Here is a 24541-nt window from a genome sequence, read left to right on the forward strand (position 1 = left end):
GCGGGAGGTATGACTCATTCTTCAAAGCATGGTAGTACGAAAAAGAAACGCTGACGTCTGCCAGGAGACATCCGTATAGAGCATGTTGTGCAACAAAAACGAACATTTTTACTCTGCAGGCATGAAGTAAAGGGAGAGGGCGCTGGTATGTGTGAAATATTTTTCTAGAAGTTGGAGCTAAGATTGACTGATTGATTGATTGTAGGGTTTAACGCGCCGACGCAACGCAGGCGATGAGGCGCGCCGTAGTGGAGGGCTCCGGATTAATTTTGACCACCTGGGGATCTTTAACGCGCGCCGAAGTCTCGTACACACGGGCGTTTTTGCCTTTCGCCTCCATCAGAAAAGCGGCCGCCGCGGCCCGGAATCGCACCCGCGACCTTGTGCTGAGCAGCGCAACGCCTTAGCCACTAAGCCACCGCGGCAGGTTTTGAGCTGAGAGTGCAAGTTAGACGTTTCGAACGTGTCGTAATGGCGCAATGGGTAAGACGTCAGCTTCATAGCGCAAGGGACCCAGGTTCGATTTTAATCGCGGAAGGGCTTTTTTCTATACTCGGGCACAAGTTAAGAACAGCAACGTAAGTCACCGCAGCCGGATGTTACTCCGTGCGGCGGAAGTAGGGTATTATACGGAAAATTTTGAATGTGGCACGAGCATTTCCGCAATTTTTCGGACTTAATATGCTCATAAACTGCTCCAGCGCCGACAAACTACGTGAAAAAAAATTCCCTCGCACTTCCCCGAGGGGGAGAGTGTGTAAGTGCGAATGCACGGTTGTTGATTGCGCGATTACGGTGGATATCGTGATCTTAATGAGTAGTCGAGAGATTACACACACGCACACAACTACAAAGAAAGATATTTCACTCGTTATTGCTGGTACCGTTGCCCGGTCCGCCATCATCGTTATCAAGATGCAGGACCAGCGACCGCTCTCGACGATGGCGCGCGCTCGACTAATACCCTCCCGCGCCACGCGGCCGCTACACGAGCGCCCTCACGCGTCGGAATGCGGAGCGCCCGCGACGCGAGCGAGAGCTCTCCCGCCCGAAGTGGAGAGGAGGCGCCCAACACCCGCAGATACTGAGCGGAGAGAGGAGGAGGAGAGTAGCGCGCGCCCATCTCCCCCCGTTGCTAGGCAAGACGAGGAGCGCGCGCACCCGCAGCTGTTGCTATGCGGACGACGGCGGCGGACGATTCAGGCTCGCTTAAGAAGTGCGTTCGCACTTAAAAGGCGTCTAGACGGTATCACGCATGCATAGCAATCTCCTTTCAAAATGCGCACGCCCGTTGACATCCAGGTGCGTCGCTGAGGCGTAGTGATACCGTGCATGAAATATTGGTATTCTTAACTTGTTCCCGAGTATAGAAGCGCTTCGCGCTTAATAATAATAATAATCAATCAATCAATAAATCAATCAATCATGTTTATTTACGTGCCCAGGAACAGCCAGAGGCCTGAGTGCTGGCGCACGGGTAGTTACATGAAAACAAAATACCAGAAACATATAGCAAGAAACAAACAAGTGACAAGACACACACAAATTGAAGTAGTGAAAATGACAGAAATAAAGCACAGGCGGAGCCTGGGTACAGGTAAAAAAAAAAAAAAGAAGATGCCTATGTTGCTCTGCTCGTCGTAAAGGCCACACGACAGGCAGAGCAACAAAGTTTGACAGTAATACAACAAAAACAACGGCAAGAGTGTAGAGACAAATGAAAAAACGAACAAATGACAGTAAACAGTTTCAAAAATAGGCAACTATCAGTTGGATAGACACAACCGCAGAGAAATCAAATTCCAGAAAAAAAAGAACGACAGACATATCATAGGTGTTTAACATACTGTATTCAACAGCGTTGCACGGTAAACTGTAAAGGATTTCTGAAAGATGTCAAGGCGTTCAAAGAAGCGGTTGTAACAATTCTGTATTCTGCGCACAGGAGAATGATTGGAGTTGCGCGCAGCGGTCAAGAACGGGCTGATGCGACCTGGTGGGCCTTTGTGGTACACTAAACTCTAAACAGTTAAGCAGGTCTGCGCAAGAAAGGTCACCATGAACAATTTTGTGAAGAAATGTAAGGTCTGCACGCATACGTCTGCAGTTCAAGGAAGGGATGGAAGGGACTATGGATAAGTCAGAATCAGGATGAAAACTGTGATTGTGATGACGGTGCTTAAATATGGATAAAACCTTCTTCTGCACACGTTCTATTAATTCACTACTAGATGTGGAGATGCCGTTCCAGGCAACAGAAGCATATTCTAACTGTGGTATACATATTGCATTGTATAGCATTAGAAATGGATCTGGAGAAGAGAATTCCTTTGTAATCCGACACACATTTCCAAGGCTTCGGAGTGCTCGCCGGGCGATGAGCCTAATATGAGGAGAAAAAGAGAGGGTACTGTCGAAAAGCACCCCTAGGTCCCTAATCTCCTCAACCCTTTGCAGTGGAGCTCCCTCAATACTGTAGGAAAACAGCAGACGGTGGATTTTCCGGCTGTAGGTGACAACCTTTGTTTTAGTGGGGTTTAAAATTAGGCAGTTTTTCCTGCACCAGACCGATAATTCCGACACATCACTCTGCAAGGCACAGCAGTCCTGAACACCGCTAATGTGCCTAAATAGTTTGACATCATCAGCATAGAGAAGAAAAGAAGAGTTTGTTAACACTGTTGAAACTTCATTGATAAAGACAGAAAACAATAATGGACCCAGCACGGAACCCTGGGGTACACCACTTGTTGCAGGGTAAACACTAGACTTTTTGTAGTTAACATCTACATAAAAGGCCCTAATAATAATAATAATAATAATAATAATAATAATAATAATAATAATAATAATAATAATAATAATAATAATAATAACAAAAATAATAGTATAATAATCGCCATCATCATCATCACTACGTGGCCATTGTCAAACCCATTGTGTAAAGTTGCCTTTTCTGCAGTGCGCTTTTGTGTTACGATCTGCGACGCAAACGGGGCACAGAAAGCTCCGCTTTAAAAGTGAGTAAGATAGCAAATACGCTTGCATTTCTAGCGTGCACGTGCCGCTATTCGGGAGTTTAAGCATAGCGTTACCGTATTTACGTTACATCTACCGTGTTTGCGGGAGTCAACTGCACATGCTTGAGAGTTACCGCGAATAGCAACTTACCGGCATAGGCTTTACCGCCACGAGCGAACTTCCTGAGCAGATGAAGTGTACCGTCGCGTATTCATTACAGCAAATGCAACGGGCTTGGCGGTTTATGCTTGGTACCGCCGATAAAAATAGCCTTACTTGATGCTGTTTACTGCGTTTTTCTTGTAAAAAAATTCTGAGGAGAACGACAAACGACCATTTTTCTCAGAGGGGCGAGCGAAATGGTGATCCCTACCCGTGCTAAGCCTTAGCCGTCTCAAATATTTCAGATAAGTTTCAGAGCTCGCAAAGCGCTTTTAGGCCTCCAAAATTTTCCAGGGTAACGTAGTGTAGGTTACTGAGTAATTACTACAACATATTTTACTCATTTCTTGCCTAAATATATATATATATATATACTGCACGGGGGCAAATTCTATTTTAACTTGATTGTAACTCTATTCGGTAATGGCGCCACCCACGCGTTTACTTTTTAAAGTTTTACAGGTGATGGCTACGGTACTCACCAAGCAACTACAGCTATTGTGAAGGCTTCACCCTAAACGCGAAATATTCAAGCTACTTTAAAAGAAAGCAATAGATATGAGCAACAAAATGTTGCGCGATTTGCTTTGAGACTAATCCATCAGAGGTCGCTACTGCGCCACGGCGGCCGGTATACGCAAACCGAAAACGGTGCGCTAAAACGTGTCCTACCGTTTTCAGCGGTAAACGTAAACTCCGGCTTCCCGTCACACGGTAAACGGTAACGCAAACACGGTAAGGATTTGCTAAAATACCCTAGTATGCTTTTACAGCGATAGCAGCGCCACCGGAAACGGGAGTTTTTTAACATTTCACGTCACTGCCGCCGTGTATTAACTCTCAAGAACACTGTGCAAGAAGCCGGACAAGAACGGACGGATCTGACTTTTCTCTCCTTTCATGTTTCCTAGCCCTTTCCAGGAGTATCCTCCGAAGAGAGGAGAGAAAAGCAGGAAAATAAAATAGCGAGGACTACTCATCCCGGCGCTGTTTCGAGCAGTGGCAAAGAGAACAAAAGCAATTAGAAAACATGCTCTCGTGCGTTCGCGGTGCGAGCGATTGCGTTCGCCTTTGTTGAGTAGTGTTTTCTTTGTCGAAAACAGTACGGAAAACCGCAGGCGTGAACTTGCCTTTAGATATTAGCGAGTTCCCGCTCGACTGCGCGTAACTTAACGGGGCGGCTGGTGCTGCGCGCGCAGGAGATCTCCAAGGAACGATGCGAACAGCTTGGGGTTCACTTGAAGAACTGTTTATTATACGCACAGGTATACACTACAGAAAGAGGGTAAGGGCACGAACAAAGAGGAGAGTCTCGGTGCCTCAAATGGCGATGGTTGGCGTCGGTTCGTCTGCAAGCGCGCACACATATAAACACACGTCGCTCGCTGGCGCCGCACCGTCCGTGGTCTGTGGCATGGTGTCGGATGCGCCGCATGGTGTAAACAGCGGCCGCTTTTCGTTCCGATCCTCGTCTTCGGTTACTTGATCCGGGGCCTCCAAAGTCCTCCCGAGCTCTTCCGCGTCAGCGACGTGTAAACTTTAGACACGCCTTCCGAGAACCTAGGAATTCTTAACATCCTCCCCCCCAATGAGCCTCTGCTCATTCTTATTACAGCTCCAGAGGGTAAAGCGCTTGAACTGGCCGCCGTAATTCTTTCTTGTTAGGAAGAACTATTCTGCAGGCCCGAGCCTTTCCGTCTCGTCCGGGAAACGTCTCGACCACCCTGCAAAGCTTCCACAGCTGGCGAGGTGTTTTATCTTCGCCGAGCAAGACAATGTCTCCCTCCTTGACGCTCTTCTGCGGGAGCCCCGCTGCGAAGTGCGCCGAACGTAGCTCCAGCAGATATTCGCGTCTCCATCGTCTCCAGAACAAATCCAAAAGGGCGCTGCGTCGCTGCGATTGCCTTGTGACTGTATTTTTCGTAGATGTCGTTACGATATTACCGCCGGGGGAGGGCAAACTAGTAAGCCTACGTCCGATGAGTAAGTGCGACGGGGTCAAAGGCGTGAGTTCTTCCGCCTGAGAGTGCACGTAGGTGAGCGGACGAGAATTGACAAACGCTTCCGCCTGAGTGAGAATGGTTACTATGCTGTCGTAGTCGAGTGCACTTCTACCAAGAACCTTTCGGAGAACGTTCTTGACTGTACGTACCATTCTCTACCAGAAACCACCCAACCATGCTGCTCTTTCCACTATGAATTTCCAAGTTATTCGATGGTCACTTAGGTATGCCTGAGTGTCGCTTCCCTTGATGGCGTGGAAGATTTTGTTCAGGTCCTCTGAGGCTCGCTTGAATGTGAGAGCGTTGTCCGAGTACACAGTTTTCGGTATTCCTCTGCTCGCAATAAATCTTCTCAACGCCATAAGAAATGTCTCAGTAGTGAGGTCTCTTACTAGCTCTAGGTGTACAGCCCTGGTTGTAGCGCAAGTAAAGAGCGCTATATAAGACTTCCGCATGCTTCCTTGGTCCGTGTAAAATATGGGGCCCGCGAAGTCTACACCCGTAACCTCAAAGGGGTCCGCCTGAGTCACCCTGTCAGCTGGTAGCGGGGCTCGAGCTTCCGCGGCAGGTCAACAACTCTGTCTTTGACACGGCACGCAGCGTCTTATGGCTGATTTCACGGCTTGTCTTGCACGGATGATCCAGTAGTTCTCACGGAGGTGGGATAACGTATCTCGTACTCCTGCGTGTAGAAGCCGCTTGTGTTCCCCGCGAATCAGAAGGCCAGCGTAAGGGTGCCTCGCAGACAGAATGATCGGATGTATTGTTCTCTCTTGCTCTGTACTGTTTTGCAGCCGACCTCCAACCCGTAGCAGTCCCTCGTTGTCTAGGAACGGGTTCAAATCTTTTATCGGGGATTTTCGGTCGAGCGGCTTGGATGCACTGAGGGTCCTTACTTTATTTCCGAATGTTTCCATCTGTGAAATCCTCAGCCAGTACCTCTCCGCTTCGGTCATCTCTTCGGCTGACAGGCTCCCCATCCTTTTCTCCGAAGAGGTTCGGCAGTTGTAGAGGAAGCGCTTGATCCACGCTGTTGTCCGAAGCACTCTAGTGAGGGAACTCTTTTCGCTTAGGTTTATCAGAACAGCTGGTTCGCCGTCTGTTATGGTGTTTAGAACCGGCGTTCTGATTTCTTCTTGCCAGAGTTGGGGATCAGCAAGGCAGGGTTCGAAGGCGGGGTACGTTTTGCTTTTGTTGAGCCACTCTGGCCCTTCCCACCATTGCTTAGCATTCACCAAAACTGATGGTAAGATACCCCTGGTTAATATGTCTGCGGGGTTTTCCTTTCCGGGACAGTGCTTCCACACTGCGGGATTGGTCAGTTGTTGTATCTCTTGGACTCGGTTTGAAACAAAAGGCTTCCATTTGGAGGCGGAACTTTTGATCCAGCTTAAGGCTATCGTTGAGTCTGTCCAGCAGTGAACTTTCATGCCTTCAATTCCCAACTGTTTCGTCAGGTTTTTTGCCAGCCGTGCGCCGATAACGGCTCCCATCAATTCCAGTCGCGGTAGTGACAGTCGCTTGAGAGGAGCCACTCTCGCTTTAGCCATCAACAGTGTCACCATGGTGCATCCATTTTCTGTCCTTGCTTTAACATAAGCAACAGCGCCGTAAGCCTTTGGGCTAGAATCACAGAACACATGGAGCTCCACTTCTGTGCACGCATGGCTGAGGTCACGAGCGAGTAGCCTAGGTGTTGCGATCTGCCTCAGCATGGGCAGCTGGTGGCACCACTTGTCCCACGTCTCAGCTATATCGGGCGGGAGACTTTCGTCCCAGTCTGTCCCTCGTTCCCACAGGCTCTGAAACATTACTTTCGCAGTAGTCGAAATTGGCGCGAGGAAGCCAAAGGGGTCAAACACGCGTGCAGATGCCTGCAGAAGAAATCGCTTCGTGTCCTGTCGCTTGCTCAAAAAGTCAATCAGCGTGTTCATCTCAAACACAAAATCGTCACTTTCTGGCCTCCACTCGACTCCAAGAATTTTTGTCATCGTCACGTCGGAAAATCCGCTTTGGGTTCGATCTGTTTCCGACAATGCCTCTTCGAGCTTGAATTCGTTCGATTTCCATTTACGGAGGTTCATGCCAGCTAGCTGCATGATTTCCTGTGATTCTCGACAAATCTTTTCCGCCTCCTCCAGGTTGTCAGCTCCCGTTACAAGATCGTCCACGTACAAGTGGTCACGTAGTATCTCTGATGTTGCAGGAAACAAGTTATGCACACAGTCGAGATGGTGCTTTAAGGTAGCTGCGAGCAGAAATGGACTAGACGTAACTCCAAAGGGCACTCTTGTCATTCGATACTCCTTGATCGGAGGAAGAACTTCTCCCCGTCTGGGAACGCTTTCGTACCAAAGGAAGCGTAGTGCATCGCGATCAATTTCCGCAAGCCCAACCTGGAGAAAGGCCTTCTCAATGTCAGCCATGATGGCCACATTGTGCATCCTGAACCTAATGAGAATATCCGACAGGTTCGGATTTAGGTTCGGCCCAGCAGATAGTACCTCATTCAAAGACCGCTGACCTGGTGCGCTTGACGAAGCATCAAAAACTACTCTTAATTTGGTAGTTTCACTGCTCGGGCGCGTTACGCCGCGATACGGCATGTAATAAACAGGCCCCCTCGGGGACTCACCCGCTTCGGGAACTTCCTCAGCGTGTCCGGTAAGGAGGTAGTCCCGCATCGCCCTGTCGTAGGCCTCAGCCGTGCCTTCACTGCGCAAAAGCTTTGTAGTCAGAGAGGAGAGCCTCGCAAGAGCCGTCGTCTTGTTATCCTCAAGCTCGTGTATGTTTTCTTGCCAGGGAAGGGCAACGCAGTAGCGACCGTCCTTGTAAGCGACGTTTTATTTGAAGTCCTGTAGCACTTGCTTCTCGGTGTGGGTGTTATCTGGCTTGTCCGTAATGCCTATGTGCTCCAGCTCCCAGAATGATTTTAGCTGCTTGGAAAGATTGTCGTCATCCAGGTCGGCGCTTACCGTTACGCGCAAGACCCCGGTGCTGGCGTGATAGGCGACAGCGGATGACGAAGTTGACGCACTTCCCTGCAACGTCCATCCGAAAACCGTCTCCACGGCGACGAGCCCGCTTTGTAGGCGCTTGATGTTACCGGTGGCCACCTCCCAGTAATAATCGGCTCCTAGGAGGAGTCCTACTTCGTCGAGACGGGACCCATCGACCGAGCAGTCGGCGACCTCCATTCCTTGTTCATTAAGGTATGCCACGGTGGTCATCTCAGGAGCTGGTATCACGTCGCAGCAAATATGAGGGACCTCCAACGCTTCCACTCGGACTTCGTTTCCGCTGCGTTGGTTGCGCAGCCACAGCTCGACGCGGCGGCATTTTCTTTGCTCAGTAGGCCTCTCGTTGCCAAAAGTCATAATTGTCAGTTTTTCCTCTCCCAGGACGCGGAGTTTTAGCCGTCGCGATAGTTCTTGTTTCACAAATGTGCGCTGACTTCCGCCGTCGAGAAGGAGCCTCACTTTGGATCGCTCGTGAGGTCCCTCTGCCCAAACTTGAGCAGTTTGCAGCATAATGCGTACAGCGCTAACCGTCGCTGCTGCCTGAAGTGACGACTCTGCGGTAGGCGCTGGCGGGGCCGCAACCTGGCTCGATGGTTCCCGGGCGGGTCTGTTGTTGAGGCCGCAAAGAGCAGTGGCGTGTCGAGCTGAGCACTTCGCGCAGGTGAGCCATTTTGCCGTACGACATTCAGCTGCTCGATGGTTTCGTTTGGTGCATTTGAAGCAACGTCTCTCTTGTTTCAGTATGTTGCTCTTTTGTTCGAGAGAAACACCCGCCTGGCAGTCGGCTGTCAGGTGATCACGTGCTTTGCAAAAGGCGCATGCATTTTCCTTCTTATCCGCGAACGCTGACACGACTGACGACGATGCCTGCTTTTGGTCGTTTCCCATGCGGTTCTGTTTGTTTCGTGGCGAATGAGACTCTTGAAACCGACAAGTACCGTACTCTGCTCTCTCTCTGCTCTCGATTTCATTTCGCAGGAAGTCTAGAAAACTCAGTAGCTCATCCTCGGTTCCATCACTGCGAGCTGTCTTCCTGCGACAGTACTCCAAGCGAAGCTCCTTTGGAATGCTCTTTCGGAGGACCGTGAGCAGCAGCACTCCGTAGCCGCTCGGCGGCACTCCCAACGCCTCCAAACTTCGGACACCAGCCTGAATTTCATCGTACAGCATCCTCAGCCTCCCTGTTTCCTCGACGTTCAGCACGGGTCGAATCGACAGCAACCGCGACATATGATCCTCGATGATCACCTCATCTTTGCCGAACCTCTCCAAAAGGGTTTTGACCGCGATCTCGTAGTTTCTGTCTGTCAACGTAAGGCCTTCGATTGCAGCGGCAGCTCGTCCTCTCAGGTAGCTTGAGACATACTTAAATTTGTCAATGGCTGGAAGCGCTGAATTCTTGTGGATTGTCGACTCGAATTCGTTCCAGAATTTCGGCCATGAGCGCACGTCTCCGTTGAATTTTGCAATTTCGAGCTTCGGAAGTCTGGTGGTTGCCTCCTGTGATTGAAACGACGTCGTACTTGACGCGGGAGCCGAGGACTGTGTGTTGCTCGTTGAACTGGTGTTAACTTGCGATGAAACCGCCGGGGCAATGTCGCTAGCTGTTCCCATTTTGATAGCTCTTTTGAGGATTGTTTTCATCGAGCTTATTTTTGTGCTGTACGCACTACAGCTGGCCAATTCTTCATCAAGCTGGTCGATGTCTATCTTCTTTTCGACGTTCTCGTTAGCTACTCTAAGCTCTTCATATTGTTGGATAAGCAAGTCAAACAATTCTTCCAGCTCACCGATCGCTGCTGGTGACGCTTGCAGTAGCTCGTTGGCGGTTGCAATGGTCTTGTCGATGCTGTTGCGAATTGCTGCTTGGTTTCTCTGGAGTCGATCCATGATGCTCTCGGTGTCGCTTGGTCGACTTCTCCCGGGTTTCGGCACCAAAATGTTGAGTAGTGTTTTCTTTGTCGAAAACAGTACGGAAAACCGCAGGCGTGAACTTGCCTTTAGATATTAGCGAGTTCCCGCTCGACTGCGCGTAACTTAACGGGGCGGCTGGTGCCGCGCGCGCAGGAGATCTCCAAGGAACGATGCGAACAGTTTGGGGTTCACTTGAAGAACTGTTTATTATACGCACAGGTATACACTACAGAAAGAGGGTAAGGGCACGAACAAAGAGGAGAGTCTCGGTGCCTCAAATGGCGATGGTCGGCGTCGGTTCGTCTGCAAGCGCGCACACATATAAACACACGTCACTCGCTGGCGCCGCACCGTCCGTGGTCTGTGGCATGGTGTCGGATGCGCCGCATGGTGTAAACAGCGGCCGCTTTTCGTTCCGATCCTCGTCTTCGGTTACTTGATCCGGGTCCTCCAAAGTCCTCCCGAGCTCTTCCCCGTCAGCGACGTGTAAACTTTAGACACGCCTTCCGAGAACGGAGGAATTCTTAACAGCCTTCACCTGCCGTTTTGTTCGCGTAGTACGCGGCGGCCGCTTTTCTGATGGAGGCGAAAAGCAAAAACGCCCGTGTGTACGAGATTTCGGCGCACGTTAAAGATCCCCAGGTGGTCAAAATTAATCCGGAGCCCTCCACTACGGCGCGCCTCATCGCCTGCGTTGCGTCGGCGCGTTAAACCCTACAATCAGATCAGATCAGATTGTTCACGTAGTAGCACTTCACTGACATTCAATGTATTCTATACATTTCACAGGGTCTTAATACGGTGCAGTCGTTTGGATGTACAGCCGATTAGTGGACTGAAGTCTGAAGGGTACGTAAAATGATACGTAATGATACGTAAAAAACATGGTCAAAAGACTGAGCCGTGAGGGTATCCCGAAAAACAAGTATTAGCCGGGGAAGAGCATGGCCCATTAGCAACCATGCGTGGCTGACGAGCCCATAAGTAATGTTCTAGGGACCTATTCTCGATGCACTAAAGTCATCGTTAACTGTGAATTTGCCGGAAGTCTTTTCTGATTGGAAGTTTTTTCTGACTGCCAGCAAGGCCTGCAAGCAGCGGTTTCGTGAACACTACCTCATACTGAAAAGGAAATAGGAAAGAGATACGACTCAACAGAAGACTACCCGCAGATCCCGCAGCACCACCCAAGGGGGTGGACCGGCCGGGCACTCCGCCTCAAGGTCAGCCAGGGCTGAAGGAAGCCGTTCCCGGTCCAGGTTCAAGCCGCCCAGCGAGAAGCGACATTCACAGGATGAAGGCGCAGAACGTAGTCAGGTGAGCTGGGCAAACGTGATTTCTCCCACCGTTCAGTCCCCTAAACCCCAGTGCAGTGAATGTAAAAAGCTGCAACACGAAATCAGACCACTTAGAGCACAGTTAAAAAAAATTCCCCCGCATTTCCCCGAGGGGGAGAATGTAAAAGTGCGAAGGCACGGTTGTCGGCCCGCTTGCGGCGCTTGCGCTCGGCCCCCGCAGCCCACCGCCTCGCCGTCTTCTCTTCCATCTCTTCCATCGGGTTTGTAGTATGACGTGTACACCACGCAGTTATCAAGCCGCTATAACGCCGCTGAGTCGCCAACGCACGCCGCTGACGACGTAGTTTGAATGCGTTAAAGATATAAGGCGCGTCACTAACACTGATATCAGCGTCGCGTCCGTGGCTTGGTCGGTAGAGCGTCGCGCTGCGGCCGCAAATTCCTCGGATCCAAACCTGGCGCCGGATGCTGTTTCTTTTTTAAATATAGAGGAGCACTGCGGACGCCGCCGCCGCCGCCGCCGGCGGTGGATGGTTTGGGGTCGCTTATAAAGTGCATTCGCACTTAAAACGCTTAAAGCTCTCATGACACAACAATCAAGTCGGCCAAAAGCAGTCTCGAACAGCTCACCAATCTTGTGTGCGATGAATTGCAAACAATCACGACCCAACTTGGTAAAATGACTAATGAAATCGCGCAGTTACCATCGGATATGCAACACACGCAGATCAAAATTGAGCACCTCGAGCTACAACAGCCAAAAGCAGCCGGACGCCATTTGAGAAAAGGGAAGCCTTACGTTAGTCGAGGACAGACTAGAGAGTTTTAGCTGACCGTTTTTGACGCTCCGCTATGCTCCCGACGTCCCGCTCAGCACAACCGGAGCGTCAGCAGCCGAAAGGCTTTTAGCTAAGCGAGAACCGTATCTCTCTCGACGGGGAATGATTCACGTGACTGGTCGTTTCGCGTGAGCTTGTTCACCAAAACTTCATCCTAAAGGAAACATAAGAATTTGTATTTGGTAGACCAAAGAAAGCAAAACACCGTGTTTCTTGGCCTAATTTAACCTTTTTTTTATAATGTAGTCGCTGACATAGTATGATTTTTCTAAATAACAATAAAGAAGCCGATAAACCTTGAAATAGCCAAGCCAAGGCTGCCTTTCTCAGCGCTGCATAGAAGTAGCCCCGCGCTTCGGTCAACGTTTTTCGCTTCCGTTCGAAAGATCTTTGAGGTGTGTGGCACCATCGCCTATTCGGAAGCGCTTTCGCGGCTTCGTCGCTCGTGTTTCAAATGAAGAAACGAAGTTCGCTGTAGCGCGCTCGCATCCCGGGGGCAGCCATATTAAAATTCCGCACGGTAGCGTAGGCTGCCGCGACGGTCCGCTAAGAGGCCCCGTTTAGCGGAGGGGGGCCCCGCTCTGGTATCTCCGGCAGCGCGCTAGCGCGCCACGTACGCGCAATGGCGCTCCCGCTTGCTATCGGAGCGGAGCGGACCGTCAGAAACGGTCAGCTAAAACTCTCTACTGATACGACCACAAAAAATTCTGCAAGCCAGAATGAACGCCAAGACACCTCTAAGCATGCCGTTCGCACTTATAATCTGGCAATGGAATTGTCGCAGTTTCAAACATCAAAAATGGGGCGTCCAGGTATACGTAGCATTTCAAACAATACCCTTCGACATCATAGCCCTACAAGAAACGAAGCACATGACCAATGTGCCCGGATATGCCACACACTCGGTGGACAACGGCAGATACGTATGTATCCTCATTCGAAGAAAAATCACAGCAATTCAACATACATTGTTAACCAATACACATTACCACATTCTCACTGAGCTAGTCCCCCTGAAAACCAAGGACAAGAGTATATTTGTCCCTAACATCTACTCCCGCCCGAAAAGTAATGCTGCAGGCTTACTCGACATTCTTCGGCAAGCAAAACTTTTAGCTTTCTCCAATCAAGTTATTATAGTCGGGTACTTTAATGCAGCACATTAAGCACGGGGCTAAAATATATAAAAAATGGGGTAGGGAGCTTTTAGAAATCATGCACGAAGAGAACCTTACCCTTGTTACCTATTTCAACGAACCAACGCTAATTGGCACGAGCGTAACACGGGATACAAGCCCGGACCTCACTCTTGCAAGTAATTCTCCACGTACTTGCTGGAGGAATCGGGAAGATAACTTGGGAAGCAATCACACGATCATTGAGACAACAGGCCAGGGGCCCCACTATAGATGAAAGCTGGGAAAGCGAAGCTAACAAACTGGGATACGGTGCAAAAGTAACAAAGCAATGACCCGCAGCGGCCCCAATAGTTGATATAGAAAAATGGGCACAAGACCTTGATGGTGATGTAATCCAGCGCGCAAAAATAATCCAAACGTCTTACCAAATCCCAGCAGCAGATAACAACGTACTTCACCTCTTGGAACCAAGGCGCAGCTTACTCCGAAGATGGAAGAGGCAGTGACACCACAGAAAACTCAGAATCCGCATAGCCGATCTAATCGTGGAAGGAGCCAACTATGCTGAGCATCTCACTTAGCAAAACTGGTTCCACATGGGTGACAGCCTAAATGGCAGGCTTATCACCTCAAAAACCTGGAACTTACCCCGGTGCCTCATAAATACTACCGAAAGCAGAGGAGGAGGGGTACAAGCAAGTCCATCCAAACCAGTGTTGTACACGTTCCTCTAAAATAGGAACGAAAGCTCGTTCCTCGTTACTTCCCATTTTTGAATCGAGTTCACGTTACAAGATCCTATATTGAGAAAGGAACGCGTGCCAGTTACACTTTGAACATTTTAACGTGTCGTTACATAAACGTTAAATTTATTTTTTAAAATAAAATCTCGTTTCGGATAGTCCTGAGGCGAAATAAAGTGAGCAATTTAACACTCACATTAAACTGCGTATATTATACGGGTAGGAACACCGCCGGCAGCAGGTTATTGGGAGATAAAAAGAATTCAACGAAACGCACCTAGAAGAATTTTTCCATGAAGCGCCGACCATACTCCAGACATGTTTAACTGCAACTGTGGCACTCGTCTATTTCAAGTGCAACACATATGGCGCTTTCTACTTGGGTCTTTAAATGCGGAGTCAGGATACTGCGCTTCGAAAGTGCAAAAAGAAAGTTCCTCACATGCACGAACATAAATGTCTTCCGCAAGAAACCGCATCGAAAGGAGCAATACATAGGCGTTTAATGAAGGCCGATTGAATGTCACAGTGAGTGAAAAAAGAATGTCCAGAATACATACTCGCAACTCAGCATAGTCCTTTGTTAAAACTCAGCAAGAGTTCAATTTAAATGTTGGTGTAGGACCAACGAACCCGTTTTTTCGTCAACACTTCGTTGGCAATGTTGAAGAGCCGTACCACCAAAGCTCTTAAGGGGACTACCGTGTTTTACTTGAGGATACGTTGCTTCAGTCCCTTAGGCTCCAGAGACTGCCTCCGCAAGCGCTCATAGGCGTGAGCTAGCATACAGGCAGCGCTCTCCATGGACAGTGGTTGTTTTGTGTATATTTTTCGACGACCGTTGAAACAATCTGTGGTGCAGTGCGCATAACTTTGAGCGTTATTGATTGTATCGGAGCCAGAGAGTGTTACTCTGCCGGATTGAGAGTTCATGGTCACCTTGTCTGCTGTAACTTTATGCCCCAGTTTTTAAATTTGGCCTCCGGCTTCTCGTTATAGGAGTGGAGGGACTCTGCGCACGGCAGCAGCCACCAGCTTAGGGTTACCAACTCTTCAACGAAGGAAGTCGGGACAGGGGAAGGGGGGGGGGGGACGTAGCTTACTCTAACCTAGACAGGCAACGAAATCAGTTTTAAGTGCGAATGCACTTCTTAAGCGACCCTGAACCTGCGTCCACCGGCGTTGTCCGCATAGCATACCCATGTGGGGATTGGCCAGGAATCTCCTCGTCTTCCTTGGCAACGGGGGGAGATGGGCGCGCGTTGCCTGGCCGCTGACATGGCACATACCCACGTGGGGGATTGGCCAGGAATCGGGCGTGATAAGGGCTAATGCACCCGCTTAAAGGAGTACTGACACGAAATTTCAAAGCTGAGATCCGCTCTAGCAATCAAGTACAACGACAACACAAATAGGTGTCTGTGAATAAATGCATCTTTCTTTCTTTGTAGTTGTGTGTGTGTGTGATCTCTCTTTCGCGAACATTACCGAACCGCGCAAATTCAACTCGTACATTCACACTTTCACATTCTTCCCCTCGGGGAAATGCGGGGAATTTTTTCTTTGTGGCAGCATCTTCCGGACAAATTCAATGTTTCTTTATTGTGCGACCTCTTGAGGTGATACTTCACCTGGCTGCATGCTGCTCGACACAATTGCTCTTTCTGGAGAATGTGTAATGTTGTCGCACTTCAGTTCAGCTTTACCTGAAGCTCTGCCTGGACAAGTTCGCGCTAACTTTGTGTTCCGGAGCGTGCCGCGCCTTGATGAGCGTGCCGTGGATCGCCAAAAAAATTCTTAGCTGGGTGGTCCCGAAGAAATCCGTGAGATATGGACGGCGCGAGACCCAGGACGTTGTATGAAGAGTCAGGGCAGTCCAGCAGAATTTTGAATGGTTGGTAACCCTACGTTAGTATACGCTGCTCAGCTCGCCATGGGTGCCCGGCTGAAGCACTGGTCGGAACCTGTCCGTAACAATGCACCACAGTCATCGCCATCAGAGCCCTAAAACATTGGAATGAAAAACAGCCAAATCTTAGCGATGGAACGTTTCCAGATGAAACGCCGTTCCCTCAACCATTCCTTCGTAAACGTAACAAGTTTCCGTTGCAGTTCCTTCCACCCACTCTTAAAGGATTGGTGGCGTTCCTCCGTTCCTCCCAAAAGGAACTAGTTCCAAGAATGCCGTTCCTTGTAACACCGTTCCGTACAACACTGATCCAAACCATTCGCCACCGAGACCCGGGATTTACAAAGGGCCTCATGGAAACTCTTAAAGGGACAGACAACCGATTTTTGTCGAGTATATATTCTCTATTCCAAATGAAAGGGCATCACTTAAAGCACCTTGACGAGAAACGGTTTTGCTGATAACGCCCTAGAACTTTTTTAATCGAATTTTTTGATGTACAAGCCGTATGTGTCCCTCCCAAAACTAATGCTGGCAACCATGATATAGAGTAGCTCGGCAACATACTTTTGTCTGTATGCGAAATAAAAAACAATGTTTAAAAACTTGTTCCCAACTAAAAAAGTTTGAATCGCAGGCTTTCCTGTTCCTTTAGTGTTTTCTTAATGCAACAGTCTATTTTGCACGAATGCTCCATCTGTTGGGATAGACGATAGGTAGAATCTGGTTTCACGTTGTGGTGGCGGGAAGTTCGATTCTCCCCGGGCGCGACGGGTTTTTTTTTTTTTTACTTTTTTTAAAGCTGCCGTTGGCGTATTTGGAAACTGAAATCAAATATTTTGCAGAACAAACGCCTCTGACTCAGGCAGAATCGTCAAAGCTCCTTCACTGGGTCTGTTTACTGAACGCTGCCGTTGATTCTGGGCATGGAGGCTCAGTTAGCCACACTGAGAGCAACCCAGCGGCGGCGGGCGGCGTGTCTAAAAAAATTTCAAAATAATGCTAAAAAATACATATACAATTTAAGTTTGTACAAATACTTGTGTTAAAATGTTTCCAATACGTAAATAAACATAGGCAGTTACAGTAGCTGCTAGGTTTACAGGTCACGTGACAGGGACACATATTGTAGTGCCAAGTTTCGACACTACGAACCGCCACCCTTCCGTTTTCAGGAAGTTTGCTGCCAAATTAAAATTATTTCCGCCAGTTTGTTTAGAAATTGCTTGTGGTTACCGGGCTATATAAAACGCTGGCTTTCATATGAGCTAGAGAACATATACGCGACAAAAATCGGTTGTCTGTCCCTTTAAAGCAAACTACTTTCCAGCCTGAACTAAAGAACACAACCCTTTATACATGGGTCCACTCAACCCCACCCTGGACCAGCCAATAAACCCGGCTGAGTTGCGGGCGGACCTGGTCAAATCCCTTCAAAATACATCGCCAGGCATGGATAAAGTCACCAACAGGCAGTCGCAAATCTAGACGAAAGTTTCATCTTAGTCCAGACGGATTATATGAATGAGTGCTGGACCTCTGGTATGGTCCCATTCACATATAAGGAGGCTGAGGTGAGACTGCTACCCAAACTGGGCAAGACGCTAAGCGTCGACAACATTCGACCGATTTTCCTCACGTCATGCATTGGGAAATTAATGGAACACATCGTACTTATCCGACTACCAACGTACCTAGAAACATCTGGAAAATTTCCACACACACTGTTTGGTTTCCGCTCGCACCTCTCGACACACGGCATCCTCCTGCAAATAAAGAATGGCATATTCCAGGCTGCCAGCAAGACAACCCCTAAAGCTATACCTGCCTTCGACCTGAAAGGGGCCTTTGACAATGTGGCCCAAGCTTCTATTCTCAAAAACTTCAGCGATCTTGGTATCGAGGACAGAACGTATGATTATATTAAAGGTTTCCTGACAGACAGAAAATCCTGCATTAAGGTTGGATACCTCCGTTCCCACGTGATTTCGTGTGGGAGCAGAGGAACTCCACAAGGAGCGGTTTTGTCCCCGCTATTGTTTAATACCCCGTCTACACAATGTCACTTCAAATAAATGTCATCTGACTCAAATGGGGTGCTTCGATGCCCTTCAGAATCCACCGTGCTACACTACAGTATCGTCGATGGCATTTGAAACCATTCGCAATTGCTGGCCGTGCTGTAGTGGCGCTGTTGCCGCCCACATTGTTTTCGTACAATAATACAATTAAATTTAAGAGCAGTCGGGGGCAGTAAAATGATATCAGATTAGAAGAGACACCAGTTTTGACTCTAATGTGGTGGCTGTTTGCGCAGTTTTATTTATTTTTTTGCAGCTGGCCCACTGGTTTTGAGAGTATGAAAATTAAATGTTGATTTCGTATTTTGAGTAAATGAACAGTGAACGAAGTTCCACAAAAAATATTTTGTTTGTTTTAGTTCTACATACGGAGGTATGATATTTTTTATTGCCTATCGAAGATGCTGTGTGCGAGAGTGCTAGAAATGGCATTTGAAATCCCAAATGTCTCTGTCGGTGCTTATTTGGCTCGAATGTCATTTGAGCCGAATGGAATTTCAAAACCTAGTGCAGCAGCCCAACTTAGCATTTGAGTCAAATGACATTTGGTTCAAATGACATTCGGATGCTAGTGCAGCAACGGTATAACATATACACATAGCCCTGTTTATTCTCCCGAAGAAGCTGACCGAAATGCCGGATATTCGTCGCGGAATATATGCCGATGTCATCACGGTATGGATCAACAAAAGATCGGCAGGAACAATCCAAGATCGCCTCCATCAGCGCCAACGTAGTTTACGCCTACGCAAAAGGTTTCGGACAAACCTGCACCCCCCAAAATCCGAGCTCTTGCTCGTACAAAAGAAGCGACGCAACACAGCCATGTACATAAATATATCACTGGATGGAAGTACTGTCCTTCCTTCTTCAGCAATTAGGATATTGGGCATGACCTATCAAGAAAATTACAAGAACAATCAGCTAATCCAAAAACTAGAAGCAACCACAGCGCAAATAGTTAGGATGCTCCGAAGGATTGCGAATCCGAATCACGACATGAAAGAGCAAGACATGCTACGTTTGGTCAAAGCGTTCATTGTTTCTCAGTAACCTATGTCGCCCCCTACACCATCTTTGAGGTGCGAGAAAAGCAGGAGGTAAACACAATTACCCGCAAAGCGTGCAAACAAGCCCCAGGTTTGCCCACAAGTAGAGGAGGCCAATTGCTTAGTAATATCACGAGAGCGTCGCCCGGCGCTTGGGTCAGCGCCTTATCACGGTAGAACGCGGCAAACGAGCGAGAGTACCTCGTTTGTGCAGAACTATCCCGCCACTGCAGCCGTCGTCTGTTAGGCTGTTCCCGCAAACAGGACACAGCCCCTTCCCTTAGAATCAGCCGGCTATCTTAATTGCCGGAGCTGTGAGAGTAACTTTTCATGCTTCTTGTTCACGGGAAGGTGGCTGATAACCAGCGGAAAGGGGCTGTGTCGTGCGTGCGGGAACTGCATGGCATTTGTCCACACTCTTCCTAGTAAGCTGGTGGGTAACATGATCGAACTCAAGCGGAAAAATAACGAAGAAAAGTGACTCTTTGGTTCATTACAGCGCTGATTGAAGACAAGCTTGACGAGTGAGTAAATCGGCGACATCGGTGCGCACCCCCGTTATCAGACGTAGCACTTCGCTGTCCTTATGCGTCATACAACCGATGGTTTCGGCCTTCTCTTTCTGTGGTCACGCCATGAACTTGCAACATACCAGCAGTCGATAGAGTGGCTGCGGTGACGGCCGGGTAGCTGATAACAAAACAGGCTTGCATTGAAGCAGAGAGCTCAACTATGTCACTAAAAGCGATTGAAAGAAAGAAAAAGATTCGGTAAAAAACAGTGTGTGGTGTTCTTTGGCTCAAAATCCGCCTTTCGCTCGCTTCTGAATCAACGTTACTTGATCACTTTGTGGCGTTGACACCAATTTTAACCTGAAAAAAAAATGTGTTTCCCTTGCGAGCCTCAGCTGCCGTCCAAATTTTTATATTACATGAATATTATTTTTATATCTTTTATGTACAATTTTTGGTACCTTGGTTGTGATCTTTATGAGTGAAGCGTCAAATTACACTGCATGTCGTCATAACTATACGTGCATCACGTCACTGGTTGCTTACGTTTTGCTTACGAAAAAAAAATACGGCGAATTCACTGTTAATTTATGCAGTCGAGAATAGGGCCCCTAGCCAGCTTATCAGACAAGCAGGGATACCTATAAAGGACCTATTGTAAAGTCGAATAATATGGGATCACATGAAACCGTTGTTGCAAGAATTAAAATGCCGACTCAACCTAAACGTTATTGTTCAAGCCTAAATCAATAGCGCGAATAAGCTGGGGGTATTCCCGTACACAAGACAAACCCGACCGTAAACTGTGCTGCTTCCGTGTAGACATTATTCTCTTCAATGGGATCAATTAGGCTTGAGTAAATAGTATGTTCCAAAGTTTTACAGCAATCGCAGATCAGGGAAACTTTGTTGGTAGTTGCAAAGTTTATCTCTGGCACCTGTTTTTTCTGCGGCTATGGGACGTTCTTTATCTTCCACTGTTTTGGCAACGACTTGAAGTTTAAAAATATTGCAAACACGAAAACGAGCGATTTGGCCTGCTCAGCGCCTTATTTTTATTTGGTATGCTGTCGGGAGCACTCGCTGTGTGTTTTTCTGTTCCAGATAGCCATGCAAGTGTATTTGGCAAATGCATTTTCATTGCTACTTCTTGCTCATACAAGATTAAAGCATCGGAGAATTCCTCTTATTATACTTGAACAACAACAAAGACAACAAAAAAGAACAGGCTATAAAATCTGCACACACAACTGCGTAATTGCATCTCTATTTCATTGTAGTTATGTGTGAGGGTCTACCATTCCCGCTTCCGAAGCTCTAAGGCGTGGGCTCAATCTACAACACTGGCACATGGTCGTTGCTTTATGCAGAACTGAGAGTTGCAGTGTCCTCGCAACTGGGATGCTCGTGCTATCCCCAATGCGGTTTTGGCAAATTAAACTCTCGGAACAGAAAAATATGACCAAGGTGACTTTAGTTGCTGTGTATTTCAACAAAGACGCTTCGATAACCTGACCCGATCTCCCCTGAGGCTTCACGGGGTCACACGTCTTGCCTCGTCACTCTAACGCCGTGCGGTGTCCTAACGGAAAGGCATTCAATTACGATGCCGATCAATGCAACACCACACATTGCGCCCTCCTGCAGCCGAAGAAATGCCCGTGCCAAATATTATCGATACGCGCGGCACATAAACGGCCCGGCCGACATGCAACCTTCTTACGCGAAACAAGGACCCGTTGCGCCGCAACCGCGGCACCCCTCCGGCACTTAGTTGGGAGCGACAACAACAACCCTCCGAGTTTGTGTTACATAACAAGCCGGCCGGCGAGGTTCCGGCACAGACACACTTCCGCCAATCTGGCCCGCGCCGTTTTTGTTTCCCTTTAACCTCGGAAGGACACGAAAGCGAAAGGCGGCTCGCGGAAGCTAGTGTGTGCGTGTTGCAAATCGCGCGCCCTGGAGTTACATAACAGGGCATTTCCGCGTGCCTGCTTCCGGTACGGGGAACTTGAAAACGGGACTGGTGTCAGCTGGTTCCGCGGAAGCGGCGTGCATCTACGAAGGGCCGTGTCGAGGAAGTGTTTTGGCCGTCGCCGCTGGATACGATCTCTGGGGCGCGATTCGGCGGACTCTGCTTTCCGGCTGGGGTAAGAGGAAAGGCCGAGCAGTGTTTTTGCGCGGCCCCCAAGCCATGCGCGAGAGGAGACGAACACACGAAACGAAACGTCTCATCGGATCCATCTTATTCCCGCGGCGCTCAGGTCCACGCCCCTTGGCGTTACACAGAGTAGTCCTTCCGGGTGGAAGCAGTGCGAGAGGTTGCTGCAGCTTGCAGCTAACCAACAATTACTCTTTATGAGCGGGACAAATGGCACTTGACCTCTTTATTAAACACGCCGTAGGAAGCTGATCGTTTTTTTACTGCCGAATTCGCCACCATTTCTACGTCCTTGCGGCGCCGAGAAAGCTTGCTCAGTGGTCTTGAGTGCCTTATTTGCGGTGATTGAACTTCCGTAGCGCAGGAAAAGAGCGGTTGAAGATCTAATGGAGAGACTTCTTGTCGTCGTGCAGTGGACTTAGGTTGGTCATGGTGAGGGTGGTGGTGGTTGGGGTCTTTAGTCGAGGAAAAAGGGCATCTATTCTGCTGACGGCATGTTTCTAGCTTTTTTTTTTGAGAATGCTTATAGAGAATCCTGACGCATCGTATGGGTGTCCAGAAGAAAAATCACAAATGCCGGCCTGGTGCTTCACTCACAAGGCCGTCGTATGTTCCTTGGTTTTAATTATTATTTACGTACACTACCTACATTTAAAACGTTAGCCTTTTATGGTAACATTTTCAAAAGTTCTATTGATGTGCCCTTTGACTTCGTTCACACGCTAGAGTATCAAGGTAGCTTGTAAAATATATCGTGCTTCACGTTGACCCATGGGCATTACAATTATGCAGGACAAGCAATCGTTTCGAATAAGTCTTCCCACGAGAAAAGAAAAGCTAGAAGGTGGGTCTAAGAAACTGCTAATGACGAGGAGTTTATTTGATCCGGCACTTCGTAATGGCGGCACAATGCGGATAACACCGGATTTCTAATAATTGAAAAACACAGGAAAAGCTGGGTGATGTTTTGGCGGGAAAATATTGATTGCAGGCAATGAAGGTGTTACCACATTGAATATCTCATTACCTAAAACTGTTGATTGAATGTTGGTATTTCAGGCATTTACATTACCTGTTAGTAACGATGCACTTGCAACTGGAGACGCCCGTGCTTGTAAGCAGGTATCTATTGAAAAACTGTCTCATGTTTCTCTCTTTAATGTAAACATATTATAGTGAAAAGCTGAACTTTTTAAAAGGTTATGTTAATGCGGTATGACTTCTGGGTGCCAGATCTATGCGGTAAAAGCCTAACTTTGCGTTTCTTGCTGTTGAAACGATAAAAAAAAATGTGCAGAATCTGCTTCTTTCGTTTAGTGGCGGCGGAGATTTTGTCGCCGAGTCTGGGTTTACTGGAACGTAGAGACGATTTTCATGTCACACAGGCCCTCTATGTTAGACAGCGTTGCGTGGAACTCCGGAAGCGTTTTTTTTATCACGCTAGTGAAACAAGGCTTGTCTATAAATGCGAGATAGCGCACTTTGTGCAGCCGCTCCTACACTTCAAAACGTCCTCTTTGGTTTAAAAAAGAACTCGGAATAAACATAGCAATTAAAATCACTAGCAATTATGCTTCAAAGATCTGCAAGGATTCCGCTAATTTGATCATCGTACCTTGAATGCGAGGCATTCATGAAATGGAACAAAAAGATTTGCTCTCGTTGTATTGTAGCGTTGCGCGTACTGCCTCCTCATTTCTGTGGAGTGTAATGAGAAAGAAACGCACAATGGTTGGGAATGTTGAACAGAAAATACTTTTTTAGGGGCAGTCAAGGAATGTTGTTTTTTATGAGCAAATATTCTGATATTTTCGGCTAATCCGAGCTACAAAGGTAGGCCAGTACATGACAATAATTCGACGAATTTGAGATTCTGCGACTGTTTGCATCAAAGACATGTTTTCTGTTTTGGCGAGCCTCAATACCAAAAATCTGCGAACCGGAACGGGCGCAGATTATACTTGTTTCGTTGACAGCACGAATGTAATATATAACAAAATTCTCAGGTACCACTGTGAATTCTTCGCTGAGCTATAGCGGCATATAGAAGGCTTCAGTATCAGTGAAGCTAAGTAGAGGGGGAGAGAGAGAAGTGAAATTATTTGAGCGGACCGAAACTACTAACACGCAGCGCAACCGCTGGATTTCCTACTGTCACTGAAAATTTTCAATTTATACCCGGGGTATTTGCAGCATGGCAGGACAACGTATAACTGATTCCGAAATGAAATAAGACAAAGCAGAGGCTACTCACCATACGCTGCCACTCGATGTTGATGGGTACACTGAACATGGTGCGGCATCTTGTAGGCCTGCTGTTCACGGTAGAATCATTCATCGAGGCACGAGTAACCGTTGCAGCGTCTACTCGACCCTGGCTGGGCCGCGGAATCGGTGGGGGAAGGAGCCAGAACGCGCACTGCACACGCGACACAAGCACATGAAAAAAAGTACAATAGAGGCCAAAGTTGCGACAAAGCGCTCAGTGCCGGTTCCTTCCTATTTCGGAGCACGCAAACACAACACAAAAAAGGCCACCGTGAAAGAATTCCGCTCGTTGAGACCAGTTCTAAGTTGGCTTCTCAAACATGACAATGTTAGCTCACTCGGGTGGAGTCCACAAAAGGGGCCTCAAAGTAGGTAGAAGTCATCTCCCAGTATGGCTGTTTGAACAGTTTTGGAGACAGAAT

The 24541-nt window shown here is 48.2% G+C and overlaps 1 protein-coding gene across 1 annotated transcript in view; it reads right to left on the reverse strand.

Moving 5' to 3' along the window:
• Positions 1–24255, reverse strand: part of LOC144143601 (pancreatic triacylglycerol lipase-like) — an 81928-nt gene extending 57673 nt beyond the window's left edge. Inside the window, exon 1 of the mRNA XM_077675425.1 lies at positions 24106–24255. The gene's annotated coding sequence lies outside the window, so the exon portion shown is untranslated. The remainder of the gene's footprint in view (positions 1–24105) is intronic.
• Positions 24256–24541: the final 286 nt, after the last annotated feature.

This window comes from Haemaphysalis longicornis, unplaced genomic scaffold, assembly GCF_048455015.1.
Source record: "Haemaphysalis longicornis isolate Haplotype H1 unplaced genomic scaffold, Haemaphysalis longicornis Haplotype H1 scaffold_6, whole genome shotgun sequence".
Taxonomy (NCBI): domain Eukaryota; kingdom Metazoa; phylum Arthropoda; class Arachnida; order Ixodida; family Ixodidae; genus Haemaphysalis; species Haemaphysalis longicornis.